Source organism: Cyprinus carpio, chromosome B18 (genome assembly GCF_018340385.1).
Source record: "Cyprinus carpio isolate SPL01 chromosome B18, ASM1834038v1, whole genome shotgun sequence".
In the NCBI taxonomy this organism is placed as follows: Eukaryota; Metazoa; Chordata; class Actinopteri; order Cypriniformes; family Cyprinidae; genus Cyprinus; species Cyprinus carpio.
The window spans coordinates 26,711,775-26,727,132 of NC_056614.1; the positions used below are offsets into that span (position 1 = coordinate 26,711,775).

Sequence of the window (15,358 nt, forward strand, 5' to 3'; positions counted from 1 at the left end):
CTTCCACCAAGTAATAGTAAAAATTCAGCCTAACTCTTATTGTAGATAAATAGAATATAATAGAATTCAGAATACCTTTCAAATTCCATATCAGTTCCTGAATGTGAACTGAATTTGGGATTGAGATAGCAGAAGAGATGCAAAATTGCAATTCAAATTTTAATGCAAGGAAGAAGAATGAAATTGCATTGAAACTAAAATGATAATTAGATAGATAGATAGATAGATAGATAGATAGATAGATAGATAGATAGATAGATAGATAGATAGATAGATAGATAGATAGATAGATTTCAGTTTTGCTTAATTTCAGTTGCAAAAATGCAGGATTTGTATAGACATTATTGCAGCAGGCAAAATATATACAGTAGCTACTGTAGATTTATAATGTACAACCAGTAAATAATGCAAATAATGCATTAGGAATGACAACAATACAAATACTTGTTTGTTTGTTCAGTGACAGTCAGTTTTGGCATTCTGTTTTTTTGGTCTCTTTAGTAATTACAAACAGAACACAGTAGTTCATGGGAACACAGTGTGTATGGGAGCTGAATGATTGAGTCTGGGATTATAAATGAAGTGTGATTCCCTAGAAACACAGTCGGTCTCAGCATCGGTCACGTGGTCTGTTGTGTTGAGCAGCTTTAGTGTTCTGTCATTAACTCACAGAGAATCTAAAAGCTCCTGCGAGAAATAACACATTAGAAACAAATTACTCTTTAACAAGTTATATCCTCAAACACATATACAGAACATAAAGCACAAAAATGACTCCTTCCGAGACTGGGATGTTTCATATCTATAAAAACACAGCACAGAACAAAGATATCATTTATTTTAAAGCTGCATAAACAGTGGGTTGTGTTTTCCCAGAACACACATTATCCATCCTTCATAATATGCTGTATATGAAACTATGAATTATAATGAATACATATGGGAGCTGTGATCACAACACTACAAATATTACACTCTCAGTACTGTGTGTACCTTCATATGTTCAGAAGGTTTCAATGGACAGGAAGGATTTTAAAAATGCTATGAACAGAAAAAAATAAAATAAATGTTTTATTTAACTGACCATGCTGATCATTCAGCGAACATTAAAGTGCTAATTTTCAGAAAAACATAAGATTCAATTTATGCAACAACAAGAGTGTGTGAAGAGCATCTCGTACTCATATGTGATTGAAGACAGTGCGGTTGAGCTAATGGTGTATCTAACCTTCAGCTCTATGCACGGGGCTTTACCCTCACTGCTTTTATTGACATAAGCCAAACACCTCTGTGTTTCAGTCCAGATACATGTGCCAATGCTGATTTGTTGAGGGGCAACCGTGGCCTTGATTTCTGCCAGTGGTGCATTGGAAGCCTGTCAGTACATGAGTGGGCGGCCAAACCAATGGTCCAATATACTATTAACATGTGCTGGTCAGTCAAATCACAGAGCGGGGAAATAAATGGAAATGAATGCAATGGAGCGGCCATCAATCACTGCAGTCCTGCAAACGCGGCTCATGCTGATGCTGTTCACTACACTCTCAGTGCGCTTTGTGGAGGTTGGGCTTTGCTGTGCTATCAGACTTTTTGCAATTTATGGGTTCAAAACTCCCAGGGAACCTGATATGGAGAAATTCTGAACTCCATTGTTTGGGATGTTTGGTAAAACTTTAAGATATGGATAAAATGCAAACTAAGCATGTAGTTACAATACTAACTTAACTACATTTTCAAACACTACAACAAAAAAATAAAAACAAACAAAACAATCAAACAAGCACAACCATTCAATCATTTTAAGATTTTAAAATATTTAAAAAAAAAAAAAAAAAGTAACTTAAAAATCATGACTTTAAACAACAACTCATGACTTTGTAGCGTTCCAGGCAAGTCATGCCAAAAACAACCCAAGACCAAGAAGTTATACAGTCAAATAATATATTACTCACCAAGCTAAATTATTAAATTAATTGCAATGTTATATTGTCCCAAAGTCTATTTCTCACTGTGTACCACTTGCATAAACACCGCATCCATAGGCAATATTATCCGTAGGGGCTGCCATTGTTGTTTTGTGGGCTATGTGACGTCAGAGCTCGGAACTGGGAGTAGATCAATCTAGTACGAAGTCACGGGTTTGACTGCCGTTCTGGTGCACTTTCATGGGTAGAAGGTTTGAAAAGCACGGGTTACGGGTTGCCTGGAACACAGCATTATTCTCACCAAGGCTGCATTTAATTGATCAGTAAAAACAGTAATATTGTGAAATATTATTACAATTGAATTATTATTATTATAACAAAAATAACAGTTTTGTATGTGATTATATTTTAAGTTGTAATTTACTCCTGTGATGCAAAGCTGGATTTTCAGCATCATTACTCCAGTCTCCAGTGTCACATGATCCTTCAGAAATCATGCTGATTTGCTGGTCAAGAAACATTTATTATTATCAGTGTTGCAAACTTTTTACAGGATTCTTTGATGAAGAGAAAGTTTAAAAGAACAGCATTTTGTTTAAATAATAATAATAAAAAAATGCATTATAAAAATTACGTCTTTACTGTCCCTTTTTTAATCGCGTTATTGGAACCTTGCTGATTAAAACTATTAAAAAACCTTACAATTTTGAACAGTAGTGGTACGGTATTGCATGTAGGCATAAGGCCTGATAAAACCGAAGCAATAATCAAACTCTGCTGTACTATCATTCTTGTGTTCATACTGTAATGAAACTACTAAAAAACACCAAGACAAAGTGTAGGCTATTCGTCAGATGTATAGCAGAAGTGCTTGTTGGCAATGAAATGCATTATTCTATGAGCCTATACATCAGGCCTAGTCAGCTCCGGTCCTGGAGGGCCAGTGATCTGCATAGTTTACTTCCAACCCTTATCCAACACACCTGTTCATCATTTTTAAATGGTCCTGAATACTTCGATTAGCTTGGTCAGGTGTGTTTGATTAGGGTCATAACTAAACTTTGCAGGACACCGGCCCTCCAGGAGCCCTGCTGTACATGATGAAAACAGAAATAAATAATTAAAAGGTAAGGTCAAGTACTTTAAAGCAACTGTATGTAGTTTCATGGTTTTTTGCTACTTTGGAGCCCCCTACAGTTAAGTGAGTGGAAATCACTGATGTAATTACAGTAGATAGCTGCTTACGTGCATTTGTTGCATAAAGCGATCCGCCATTTTCACGGAATTTCATACCCGCTTACCAAAAATAATAATCATAAAACAGATGATTGGAAAGAAACAAAAGGCATTTTTAGAAGTCAGTGTACCATCAGAATGATTTTAAAAACTGATATTTCAAGGTAATAAAAAGTCTTGTTTTAAAAATGATAAAAACATAGAAGTAGAGTATTACTATTGCATATATTAACATTTAAGAAGAGAGTATTTTGTAAAGTGATGATGAGTTACTCTGTGTTACTGTCTGTTGGTCTTTGTCTGGTCACTACTGCTGCAGATGCTGAAGGAGAAGGACGATGATGCTTGGGATGGGGGTGTTTCAGATGGATCTGGCCTTCCTAATGCATCAGTCTGCATAGATGTCTGTGATGTTGCTAGCTCGTGGCCCGTGATGGACTGTGCTGTCTTCACCATCCTCTGTAGCCATGCAGCCAGTGAGAATACTCTGAATGCAGCATCTGTAGATTGTCAGAATTAGCGCTGACATGCCAGACATCATGAGCTCATGGGGAAAAGCAGCCTCCGCTGTGCTTTCTTGACCACAGTGCTAAAATGGTGAGACTGTGATTTTTTTTTTAACTTAAAGTTTAATAAATAAAATAAAATAAAATAAAATAAATTAGTGATGACTATTGTTTTTCATGATCAGTTTATCATGAACAGATTATTTTTAAGTGTCAGTTGAGGCAGAATATAGCTTTATTTTATTTTATTTTATTTTATTTTATTTTATTTTATTTTATTTTATTTTATTTTATTTTATTTTATTTTATTTTATTTTATTATTTTCTTCTATTTTTGACAGGAACTGCAAAACCAATCTTGTTATTATTATTAACGGAATTATTATTATTCATGCCAGTTTATTTTAATTTTTTTACACAATAATAACTACACAATTTCTGAATTCTGAATGATCAAATTCAGCTTTTCATCACAAAAATAAATTAAAATATATTCAAATAGAAAACAATTATTTTTAATTGTAATAATATTTCACATTATTACAGTTTTTACTGTATTTTTAATTAAATAAATGTAGCTTTGGTGAGCATGATTTTTTTTTTTTTAATCTTTAGTAAAAATGTATTTGTTACTATAACTCTAAAGGAGCCCCTTGTTTATTGTATTTCATTTCATTTTATTGTATTGTATTTTTTTTTAATCAGCAAATTATAATAGCGTACTTGTAAATATATGGTCTAAAAAAGTAGTTATAGCTACTTTTTCAAAAGTAATAGCTTGACTGTACTTGAGTTAGTTTTAAAGTGTGAGAAAGTTTCAAAGTATCTTCCCCAGCACTGGATATCCACATATTTCCTTGTACGTTTATACATCAGAGGAAGCATTCAAATAAGTTATCCTGCTACTAGATTAATTATGAAATGGAGAAGCTTGTGGTGTTTATACGGCGCTGAGGGAGCCCCGTAGCTTCTGTCGCTGTGTCTTTAAGTCATCTAACATGGGCTTGAACTCATTCATCCCTCTTCCAGAGCAGCATGGGCTCTCTTTCTCCTGCGTGTGGCTCTCAAACACATACACTCACAGTCAGATTACAGCTCCAGTCCTCGTCCATAGTTCTCTTCTCGCCCCAAACTCTTATTAGCTTGACAGCGGTTCATTATCTCTCTCAACAGGAGATGCAGTTGCATGCCGTTCTGCCATCTTGATGTGTCTGCGCACCTCCTCTACTGAAGAGACTGTCCGCAGGAAGTCAGACGCGTCTCAAGTATGTAACTTTTGCAATGTTAAAATACTTCATGTGTAGAGACTACAAGGAAGTTTTGAGGAAAAACTATAAGGAAGCCAGCTGTAGGATGATTTCTCTAAGAGTAGAGTTGGGAATTTGAGAATTTATTAATGTTTGTTTCCATTAACGTTTCTTAAAATTGTAAAATTATACATATAAAGATTCAATAGATAAAAAGATTTTTTTTTTTTTTTTTTTTTATATTATTAGCTGGTTATTGTATACTGAAGTATGAATCGAATGGAAATACATTAAAAGGATTCAAAATATAAATTTATATTGTTATATTTATGCTTATATTAATTATTTTGTAAGCTTTACATTTTAAAATAAATGTTACAGTAAATTATTTTTTTTTACTGATGTATTTTTTCATTGAAAATAAGTAATGTTTATATATATTTAATATATTTATATATACATTTAATTATATGAATATAAATATATACATCTAAATACATGTAGATATTTTCTAAATATATACTGCATATTTGTGTATTTATATACACATAATAATTGTACACAGTACACACAAATATATTATGTAAACAAAAACTTTTATTTTGGATGTGATTAATCGTTTAACAGCACTAATACAAATATATAAATATCTAGTTTTATCTCATAATTTCTTATGATTTAAGAAGAAAGTATTTTGCTTTACATTTTAAACATAAACTAATATTAAAAGTAAATAAGATTTAATTTTTAAATTTAGGCTTTTTCATCTCTAGTTTCCCATGATTATGTGTTATGCTGTACATATTAAACTTTTTCAAAAATGTTCCCTAAATGATTGATTATAATGAAAGGAGAAATAATGTTATCATGGTGAAATAATATCTTATAATAGCAGTGATGAGGAATGCTTCATAAACCAATTATAGTGTGGCCATGTGCAGAACAAACGATGGTTAATTTGAAATCATTAATTGAAATGACTGAATCATGTTGAAAGGCTGTGACTGAATAACTGAATAACCCCAATCAGATTTACTGAAGATCCTCGCACTGTAATCCAAAAATAACCCCTAAAAATAAAACACAAAACAAACACATCATTTATTAAGGGCATTAAAAGTTTCACTGTGTAGTAGACACAACCATTATACCATTATGAAGTTTCTCTAACAAAAGATCATTTAGAGAAACAAGTTGCTTTTGAAGACAGAAAAATAAATCAGGGCAGTGTATTTGTTTAATTTTTCTTTTCGTTTCAGTGTAAATCTGTCAAAGTCACTGAACAGTTTTTCAATTATATTCATCAAAGCGCTCTGTGCACTTATCACGGCCTCTCTCAATTTCTCTTTCTTTCTCTATTCTTTTTCTGTAAGTCCTCCTTAATAACATACGACTCACACACTCTATCACAACCTACAGCTTTTCAGTTAAATCAACCGAAACCGTTTGGGGCCATTTAAATATGAATCATGTTGTCCTTTGTTTAATAATAATAATAATAATAATAATAATAATAATAATAATAATAATAATAATAATAATAATAATAATAATAATAATCAAATTTTTATAATACTTTTTATTTTATATTTTAAATACATTTTTGTGCAGTTAATTAAAACAATTTTAATGATGTTCATTTCTGTTAAAATTTCTATAATATATATATATATATATATATATATATATATTTTTTTTTACTTTTTATTCATTTTTGCATTATATGTAAGGTGTTGATGAGAGGTTGATGAACCTTTAAAAAGTGAGTGGAGTGAGGAGATTTTGTTGCTTGTTCTCTTCAAGCAAGCCTAAATAGATGCATGTCAGAGACTTGTGAGCAAAATATTTCGTCGCTTCGGCGATGAGAAACAAGAACACAAAGATATCCAATCAAATCGATTTGAGACCCATTTGGAGGAAGGATATGCATATATTTATATTTTCCCATTCATTCCCATCTCACCTTGAGCCTGCCTGAACAATCCAATATTTGATCTGGGCTTAGCTGGGAGATTTAATCCCGCAGAGTGATGAAAAAGGCTTTTTCACCAACTTGCATTTATGCATTTTTGCCTGCTAGTGCAATTCTATGGAAATGCGTTTCCTCCATTCCCACAGCCCGGATTAGACTGTGAATATGTGAAAGAAGCCATTAATACCTCAAAGCAAACGTCACACCCCAGTGTGAAGGGTTTCATCTGAAACGGTTTGGCTGGCTTTTATTTATTTATTTGTGTGTAGATGTGTGCTGAGCTTTACGTGGAGTCAACATGAAATCAGAATGTACATTTTTTTTATTGCATGTTCCTGCTCTTATTGTGCACATTTTATCTTTGTGATCTTTAATCAGAATGTAATAACTTGCTCATCCTCTGCTGTGACTTTCTTTTTCTGCTGACCTCACTTAATCCTGGATAATGAGAACTGACCTTGTGTGCTATGGTTAGGCCTCTTCAATCTTTATATGTTATAAATGGGTAACAAATAAAACATTTAATCCTAAGGAATCTGTCAGATGTCAGATGTCCCACTCCATATCAAAAGCACTACATTCAGGCCATGTGTTCAGATAAAATATGAAACTGTTTGGCAAAAACCTCATTGTATACACATACTTACACCCAACATATACACAAAAAGTCTGTTTTTTTGAGAAATTGAAGAGTGATTGAAAGTGATTAAGATTAGGATTATTTCATATATTATGTATAAAAAGTCTTAATTTGCCCTCCCACAAATTAAGGCTTTAAATAGTTTTAAATTGGAGCAGAAAGTAATAGTATTAAATGTATGTATTGCAAAAAAATAAATAAATAAATAAAAAAAAATAAAAATAAATAAAAATAAAATAAAAATAAATAAAATTAAAATAAAAATAGTATCTTGGTCAGTATTTTTGTCTTGTTTTCCAATACATGTCATCTAAACATCTTTAAATCAAGATACATTTTCTTAAGATGCTAAATGAAGATATAAGTCTTGTTTTTTGTGAATTTTAAAGTGAATTCGACTGAGCATATATTGTTCTTTTTTTATTACAAATTTCACATAAATCAAGACTTCTTATCATTGGGGAAGTCATGGCCTAGTGGTTAGAGAGTTTGACTCCTAACCCTAAGGTTGTAGCATGAATGGTTGCCCACTGCTCCGGGTGTGTGTTCACTGTGTGTGTGTGTTCACTGCTGTGTGTGTGCACTTTGGATAGGTTAAATGCAGAGCACAAATTCTGAGTATGGGTCACCATACTTGGCTGTATGTCACGTCATGTCACGTCATTTTTGCATCTGCCTTGATTTAAGAATAGTTGAGCTATTGTTTGTGTGTAAAAAAAAAAAAAAAAAAAAGAAAAGTGGATCCCAAAGTGTTTCCCTTAGACATTTACATTTTGAGAACATATTTACATATTGTTCCTTTCAGTTTATTCCTTAAATTGGTCTTACAAAGGTCTTTAAAAAGTCTTAAATCTAACTTCATAAAACTTGCAGAAACCCAGAGTAATATACACTGTATATAATATATACATACTAAATGATGTCTTCATAAAAATCTGTGAAAGGCACAATGCAATAAAGGTTTTTGAGGGTTCGGTTTAGGAGGACAGAAAAATAATGTTCCCTGTATAAAACAGTAGATGTCAATGGATATTTTCCACGTGTGAGTGTTTGAATGAGAAATTGAGTTGGATTTACAAAAATGGTGTAGCATTATTATTAAATTTTACCATGATGTGGTACTAAATAATCACATGCCATGGGGTATTAACAGTAATATATATATATATATATATATATATATATATAATTATATATATATATATATATATTTTTTTTACAATGTTTTTTCATGTGTGAATAACAAAGTATAATAATTGTGTTTAGAATGGAAACACCATTAAATGCTACCTTGCACGCAAAAGCACATGCTAACTAATGCTGACAGATACACTGTTTTCATCATCCTAATTGGCTTCAGCTTACGCTGTGTTCTTACAGATTGCAATTATTGGGAATATATATTGAGTTCACTCAGTTTTCCTGCAGTCTGGAGGACAAAGAATATAGGCTCTTAACCTTTGACCTCTCTTGCTTCTTTTAACATTTTAATGACTCATTAGTCTTTGTAATTAATAAAGCATTGTCACCTTTAGCTGTAGGCTATGGTTAATGCTTGCTCAGCCTTTGATAAATTGTGTCTCATGGAATTTCCTGTAGTTAAACAAGCACGGGTAGCAGAGACAAATGTTCAATCCACAGTAAATGCACATCACAGTCAGACCTCCAAACGACTGGCCATTGATCACGTTTGTGTGATGGAGCACAAACATTCAGACACAGTGCTGCTGATTTCTGTCCTAAACCAGCTCAGTATGGCGTTCATTTATCGGACAGCGTCCTGGGGTTAGGCAGCGTTCGGATATTGAGCAATTCAAGCCAGCAAACTGTTCTGTTCTTGTTCAGGTCATGAGGTCTCACAGTAAGACTTGAGGCTGGCAAGACTTTTTTATTTATTTTTTTTTAAATTTGTATCTTAATGATTTTGTCTAGTGCTCTCTTCCGGAGCTCATCTGTCTGTCTGTCTATCTATCTATCTATCTATCTATCTATCTATCTATCTATCTATCTATCTATCTATCTATCTATCTATCTATCTATCTATCTATCTATCTATCTGTCTATCTGTCTTTCAATATCACAAACATTCTTTCAAAAAAAGTTTTGATTTATAATCAGTCTTTTATGTAAATATAAAACATTGTTATAACAATATAGTGTTTATTACATTATATTGTATTGTTATCCAGAATATAAATGTATATTTGTGACCCTGGACCACAAAACCAGTCATAAGTAGCACAAGTATATTTATAACAATATCCACCAATACATTGTATGAGCCAAAATTGTTGGCAGTTTTTTTTATATTTTATGCCAAAAATCATTAGGATATTAAGTAAAGATGATGTTCCATGAAGACAATTTATGAATTTCCTACTGTAAATATATCAAAACGTAATTTTTGATTAGTAATATGCATTGCTAAGAACTTCATTTGGACAACTTTAAATGCGTTTTTCTCAATATTTAGATTTTTTTGCGCCCTCAGATTCCAGATTTTCAAATAGTTGCATCTCGGCCAAATTTTATCCTATCCTAATAAACCATGCATCAATGGAAAGCTTATTTATTTGGATGATGTATAAAATATATATATATATAGCACACTCAATATATACAATGCACACACATATATTGCATGTTGTGTCGAGTTGTCATTATAAACATTCCCATGTAATGACAACTGCTTGGGGTCTAGATACATACCATCTGTGAGAGAATGGGATCCTGCAGTGAATAAATATGAATATTCATATGTTTGTTTGGTAATGATCTGTTTTACATGTTTTACAGATTGTCTGGCCACATGAAGTCAAGATGAACCAGGATTTACAATCCTTTTTATTTCCACACTGTGACATGTTTCTGAGTGAAACACAATATTCAACAAGAACACAGTTTGGGATATGTTGACACAGTCTTACCACAAGGTAAATCATTTCAAAGTCTATTTCTTACATTGTAAACACGAAAATAAACTCTAGGATGTGACCATAGATGTAATTTAGTGGAGTAAAAGGTAAAAAGAGCTTTCCTCAGTTCTGCTCTCTCATATTAAAGAGCTCTCTCTCTCTCTCTTTCCCCGTTGAGTATTTGAATAAATCTTTGCACATGTCGAAATAAGAGGATTTGGCCTCTCCCCTATTCTGTTCATGAGCTGAGATACACACTTACAGATCGACATCACATTAAACAAACTCTGGATATCATTTCCACATTCATCTTCATAAAGTCAAGCATTAACCAATATACTCGGAGTGCTCACAACGATCCTGCCTCTGCATTTAAATCCATGTGTTAAATCTGTCTTTTAAAGAGCACCGTTCCCTGAAGTACACTGCTGTGCAGCGGTGCAGATGACATTTGACAGATAATTGAGATCTTTGTTTCACTCTCCTGGGAGTCATGTGTTTGCATCTCGTCTGTAACAGGCAAAGAGATGTCTGTTGTGCAGTGATGCTGTGTGTAATGCTGAACCCTTGTGTGCTTTGACATCCCTTAAGGCTCTTTTAATAGTTTTAAGTACAAACAATTGTATCTAAACATGCATACACAAAATGTGAAGAAAAAAAAATACTTATGTTTGAAATGCATTTTCACATAACATTGTAATCTGTTTACATATTGCAGAAGTGCACTAATACAAACTGTGTATATTTGCTCCACAGAAGGAAGTCATTTGAAACATCATGAGGGTGAGTGATTCATTAATTATTTTGATAATAATTTTTTTTTTATTTTGTTTTTTATTTTACATATTTAATAAGATCAGATGTTAGCAAATATGTCTTTTAAAAGATTTTTAAAAGAATTAACCAAAATGATTCTCACCTGCAGTCTACTGATTAAACATTATGATCAGTGTTGTTATTGTTACTTAAAAATATTTCAAATAAAATTTTAAATATTAGATGAAAAATGAAAGCTTAAAAAAACATAAAAAATGAGAAATGTTGCATTGGCAGCTAATTGAAAAAAAGTAATAAATTACTAAAATTTAAATAAATAAATTTAAGCTACACACATATACACACATACACACACATCTGGCATTGGGAAGATTTTTTTTTTTTTTTTTTTTTTTTTTTTAATGAATCAAAGTCTATTCTGCTCACCAAGGCTGCATTTATTTTACCATAAAATACAGTAAAAACAGTAATATTGTGAAAAATTATTACAATTTAAAATAACTTTCTATTTTAATATATATGAAAATGACAATATATGAATGAAAATTGAATATAATGAAAATGTAATATATTTCTGTGATGCAAAGCTGAATTTTCAGCATCATTACTCCAGTCTTCAGTGTCGCATGATCCTTCAGAAATCATACTAATATGCTGATTTGCTGCTCAAGAAACAAGAAACATTTCATCAAAGCTGAACAACATGATTCTCCCGCCTCATCTTGTCATGATCGCTCATGTTCTGCCCATCATCAATAACTCCAAAGAGGAAAAACTGCCCTTGACCATGGGTATTCTCTTTATATATGCAATGAATCTGAGGAGCAACAGTGCAAAGAATGATTACTCTTCAATGGGATTTTATTAAATAAAAGACCCTGAATTTGTTTGAGAGTATTTTTCATTGCTTGAGAAGAGTTTGCTGTTTTGAAATGGAGAATTTATGCCTAAAATTTTAAACAGACTTTAAAATAGCGCTTAAAACCTGGAGAAGATTTCTTTAGTCTTAATGTGCTTCTTTATCTCACCCCTTCCACAGTCAATTAATCTTGGAGTTCGGGACAAGCAGTCTTTAGACGCTTAACCCTGGCCACTTCCTGTGTGAGGCAGATAGGACATATCTGAGAGAGGTGTCTTCGCCGGTGACACCGGTACCGACGTGTAATTATGCAGTCCTACCATGACGCAAGATTTGCATGCCCCGGCGACGGTGAAGGGGCGGGGAATGCAAAACTTGACCTTTCCGAAACGAATCCCTGCGCTCACAGGCAGGTCTAATATTATTGCCCAGGGAACGATCATTAGATTAGTTCAGCCCTTAGAATAAGGCATGGCGAGGAGGGAGAAATGTTCCCAGCGGTCCCAAACCAGCATCATGGGAGCAACAGAGGGCAAGATAATATATGTATATGAATCTGTGTATCTGGAAAGTGGTGTTTGTGAATCAAAATAATGTATAAATTGTTCAGAGTAACATAGTATTGTGAATTCTAGGCTCACCTAATCAGCCTTGAATGGACAGTTCACCCAAAGATGAAAAGTCTGTCATCATTTACTCACTCTCCAGTAGTTCCAAACCTATATGAATCTCATTGTTCTGTTGAACACAAAGGAAGTTATTTTGAAGATTGCTGGTAACCAAACAGCTGTCAGTGCTCATTGACTTCCATAGTATACGAAAAACAAAAATACTGTGGATGTCAATGGAGAAAAAAAAACTGTTTGGTTACCCACATTTTTTCTTCCAAAAAAATAAAAAATAAAATTATATATATATATGTGTGTGTGTGTGTGTGTGTGTGTGTGTGTGTGTGTGTGTGTGTGTGTGTGTGTGTGTGTGTTTTGCACAAAAAAAAAAACATTGATGACAGATTTCTCATTTTTTGGGTGAACTGTCCCTTTAATATGTGTAACTCTCAGAATAAATAATTTAATTATTAATTTCTCATTAGATATGGAATCATCATGTGTTTTTAAAATGATCAGTTTTGAAAAAAAAAAAAACCATTAAGATCAGTGTTGTTACTAAAACTATTTTAAATAGTTGTTATTGATTGATATTAGATGAAAATTTTATATATATATATATATATATATATATATATATATATATATATATATATATATATACACTGTATATACTGTAATATAATATAATTTTATAAATATTTACGTTGAAATTGAAAAATTAAAATTACTAAAAATATATTGAAATATATTGAAGCTAAATAGACTGATACAAAAAAACCCTAAAAAAAAACCTAATAAAAATGACAAAAGAACCAAATTACTAAAATGCAAAAAAATAAATAAATAATAAAATGAGCAAAATAAAATAAAATAAATAATAATAATAATAATAATATATTATTATAAAAATAAAATATAAAAACATTAAGTAATAAAAATAGAAAATAAAGGCTAATTCAAAATATTAATAAATACTATAATTGTTTATAAACAATACTGAAATAAAACTGTTTTATTATTATTATTATTATTTGTTAATTTGGAAAATCAAGAATTTCAGATTTTTCAAAGGTAGGTTCATTTGTTTTGAGAAGTACAGCTCTTCAACAAATTACAAAGAAAAAATGGCTAAATCTGGGAAAAGACAATAAATTAGGTAAATAATATGTAATTTATACAATAAAGAACTGAGCAGATGGAAAAGAAGAAAATAAGTCATGCAGTTATGGATAACTGTGAACTTGTGAATGAAATGTTGATCTCAGGGCTCTTTCTTTCTTTCTTTCTTTCTTTCTTTCTTTCTTTCTTTCTTTCTACTTTGTTCAGCAGATTGACAGTGCATGGCAGACTATTGCTGAACTGTCAGTTTCAGGACCATCTTCCATAAATCGCACAGATTCTGCCCTTGATCCACACGTTTGTGCCATAACTTGTTCTTCCACATCAGCAGCTGGAGCAGGGTTTGGGTTTATATGAGATATTTTTCAGTGTTTGTACACTTGAAATGTCAAAACGGTTTGATTCTGTGCTAGAATCAGAATCAGGATGAGTTTTATTGCATCATCTGCACAATATATTTGTCTTGCTTTCAGTGGACTGAGAACAACAAGACATGACAAATTCTAAAGTTGAAAACAAAAATATGAATAGAAATGCACAATATGACATTAAGGCTGTAGATTAGCATGTGCATTTTTGGCAAGAAGGACTAATGTGCAAAAGTACAGGTATTTAAATAAATATGTTTTAGATTAAGATTGTGAATCTGTGGACCAGTGTCAGCAATATGTTAAAAAAAAAAAATAACCCAATCTACAAAAATTAATCAAAAGAAAACCGAAATCGACAGTACTCCAAGTGACCTTGATTAATCTTTATTACTGAGTCTTGAAAAATGCATCAAATCAAACTTGCCTGTTTAAACAAAAGCATTACTGACTGATTAAAGCAACATTTTACTCTTATGGGCAATAAATCCCATTTGTGATCAGATCGATGACCAGCTAAGCACCCCAAAAATAATGTTCAACTAGTTATTATATATATTATTTATATGATACAGCAGTATTTCGGTTTTTCTGCTGATGCAGCAAATGCGACACAAATCTAATAACATTAGTGCTTTGTCATTTGTCTGTCGCAGATTGCGCTAGTTCATGGGAATGTGTGCTTTTTAGCCTCTCGTGTGTGAAAATCAGCAGGAAGTGATGTAATTCAGAGACATTTGACTGCCTGTCAACTCTGGAGGGATTAAATACTCTTTGATATTTTTTTTCATATTTTTACATTTCTTCCCCCCACCAAACCATGGTACATCCCCCCCCCCCCCCCCCTCTCTCTCTCAGAACAGTTTCACAAGATTAAACCACGATAAAACCATGCAACATCCTCTGCTGCATCCGAGCATGAGGTAAGGGAATAAAGCACATGTTCCCATTCCACAGAGGTTCAACAAGATGTTCCTCGATCCCAATTAGTGAGCTCAGAGCACCCGATGTCCTGCTTTCATTTTTTACTCTGCCTTTCACAGATATGATGTGACAGATGCCTGGTCACTGCTGGAATTTGTGCTTGGCCAGACAAACATGAGTCAAGCAATTACTGTCACTTTGGAGGATGAATTAAACACAGAAGCATATGCACGTCGAAGGTAGCTGCACATACAGATGA

At 32.5% G+C, this 15,358-nt stretch overlaps 1 long non-coding RNA gene across 1 annotated transcript; it reads left to right on the forward strand.

Moving 5' to 3' along the window:
- The first annotated feature begins 3,434 nt into the window (after nt 1-3,434).
- Nucleotides 3,435-14,450, forward strand: LOC122140391. The gene is made up of 5 exons (XR_006157042.1): nt 3,435-3,758; nt 4,841-4,932; nt 10,323-10,459; nt 11,198-11,224; nt 14,018-14,450. It is a non-coding gene; the product is annotated as an uncharacterized LOC122140391 (long non-coding RNA).
- The last annotated feature ends 908 nt before the right edge of the window (nt 14,451-15,358 follow it).